General features: G+C 50.8%; 1 non-coding gene across 1 annotated transcript in view; it reads right to left on the bottom strand.

The window, feature by feature from the left end:
* The window catches only part of LOC123719551, a 1,906-nt gene extending 39 nt beyond the window's left edge, over positions 1–1,867 (bottom strand). The window contains exon 1 of the ribosomal RNA XR_006755618.1: positions 1–1,867. This exon is cut by the window's left edge and continues 39 nt beyond it. This is a non-coding gene — a ribosomal RNA (small subunit ribosomal RNA).
* Positions 1,868–2,500: the final 633 nt, after the last annotated feature.

Genomic DNA, 2,500 nt, shown 5'->3' with positions numbered 1-2,500 from the left:
ACGACTTTTACTTCCTCTAAATGATCAAGTTTGGTCAACTTCCCAGCAACGCCGACGGCCGTGAGGCCACCGCGTGTCGGTCCGAAGACCTCACTAAATCATTCAATCGGTAGTAGCGACGGGCGGTGTGTACAAAGGGCAGGGACGTAATCAACGCGAGCTTATGACTCGCGCTTACTAGGAATTCCTCGTTTATGGGGGATAATTGCAAACCCCAATCCCCAGCACGAAGGAGTTTCAACGGGTTGCCCGGGCCTCTAGGCCAGGGAGAACATGTTGATTCCTTCAGTGTAGCGCGCGTGCGGCCCAGGACATCTAAGGGCATCACAGACCTGTTATTGCTCAATCTCGTGCGGCTCGAAGCCGCCGGTCCCTCTAAGAAGAATTTTAATACGTCGCCAGTGAGTTGCGCTCCCCGAGAGTCGCGCACACCTTGAATGACGACGCCTATTTAGCAGGCTAGAGTCTCGTTCGTTACCGGAATTAACCAGACAAATCGCTCCACCAACTAAGAACGGCCATGCACCACCACCCACCGAATCAAGAAAGAGCTGTTAATCTGTCAATCCTTCCGGTGTCCGGGCCTGGTGAGATTTCCCGTGTTGAGTCAAATTAAGCCGCAGGCTCCACTCCTGGTGGTGCCCTTCCGTCAATTCCTTTAAGTTTCAGCTTTGCAACCATACTCCCCCCGGAGTCCAAAATCTTTGGTTTCCCGGAAGCTGCCCGCCGAGCCATTGTAGTAACGTCGGCGGATCGCTAGATGACATATTTACGGTTAGAACTAGGGCGGTATCTAATCGCCTTCGAACCTCTAACTTTCGTTCTTGATTGATGAAAACACCTTTGGCAAATGCTTTCGCTGATGTTCGTCTTGCGACGATCCAAGAATTTCACCTCTAACGTCGCAATACGAATGCCCCCAGTTATCCCTATTAATCATTACCTCGGAGTTCTGAAAACCAACAAAATAGAACCGAGATCATATTCTATTATTCCATGCACGAAATATTCAAGCGGCATTTTGAGCCCGCTTTGAGCACTCTAATTTGTTCAAAGTAAAATTGTCGGCCCACCTCGACACTCACCGAAGAGCACCGCGATAGGATTTTGATATTGAACCGGCGTTTTACCGCCGGCTCACCGACGATATGCTCCGCAGACGTGTCAGTATCACCGCGGATGCGGTGCACCGACAGCGCGGCGCACAAATGCAACTACGAGCTTTTTAACCGCAACAATTTTAGTATACGCTATTGGAGCTGGAATTACCGCGGCTGCTGGCACCAGACTTGCCCTCCAATTGTTCCTCGTTAAAATATTTAAAGTGTACTCATTCCGATTACGAGGCCTCGTAAGAGTCCCGTATCGTTATTTTTCGTCACTACCTCCCCGTGCCGGGAGTGGGTAATTTGCGCGCCTGCTGCCTTCCTTGGATGTGGTAGCCGTTTCTCAGGCTCCCTCTCCGGAATCGAACCCTGATTCCCCGTTACCCGTGACAACCATGGTAGTCGCAGAAACTACCATCGAAAGTTGATAAGGCAGACATTTGAAAGATGCGTCGCCGGTACTGGACCGTGCGATCGGCAAAAGTTATCCAGATTCATCAAAATTAACGACTTCGGACGCATGGCCCTCCGCCGATTGGTTTTGATCTAATAAAAGCACTCATCCCATCACTGGTCAGAGTTCTGATTGCATGTATTAGCTCTAGAATTACCACAGTTATCCAAGTAACTGAGTAAGATCTAAGGAACCAAAACTGATATATTGAGCCATTCGCGGTATCGCCTTAATACGGCTTGCACTGAGACATGCATGGCTTAATCTTTGAGACAAGCATATAACTACTGGCAGGATCAACCAGGGAGCTGCTTACGCAAACGACACGCCTACACCGCGGTCACGCGGCTTCGGCGAGCCGCTGGCTCGGCGGCGTCGAGGGGCGCGCGCTTGCGCGCGCGCCTTCTCGACACGCGTGAACGTAACGCGTCGAATTTGCACGCGACGCGACGTTCGCGCTTCATATCGATAGACTAACTTTGACCGGTCTACGAGCGGCCGTCCCGTCACGATCTCGCAACGAGGTGATGTACAACGATGCTCGACCACTGTGAGGGACATAAAACTGCAACGAACACGACCCCGCGGGCGGGAATCGATGTTGTGACAATTTGAAAATTGAACATTCATCTAAACGCAACTTCTCAATTTTTATTCAATACGTTATTGTAAACATATTAAAACTCGGCTGGCAATTACATGCGCACACACACGCATGATTCGCACTAGATACGATCAACGCCCGGAGCTTGAGGGATAAATTCCAACACGACGCTGCGCACACCGTTTCGACGATGGGCGCGTGTGCGTCCTCTTTTATACATTCTTTCCATATACGGTCGCCGTGGCGACCGCGCACGTGTCGAACACGCTAGGCGCCCTGCGTTGAGGTGTGCCTAGAAGCGTATTCTTTTAACATCACAGATAACACCGGGGGAGA

This window comes from Pieris brassicae, unplaced genomic scaffold, assembly GCF_905147105.1.
Source record: "Pieris brassicae unplaced genomic scaffold, ilPieBrab1.1, whole genome shotgun sequence".
In the NCBI taxonomy this organism is placed as follows: Eukaryota; Metazoa; Arthropoda; class Insecta; order Lepidoptera; family Pieridae; genus Pieris; species Pieris brassicae.
The sequence above is the reverse complement of the archived record's forward strand: the minus strand, read 5'-3'. Positions and strand labels throughout refer to the sequence as shown.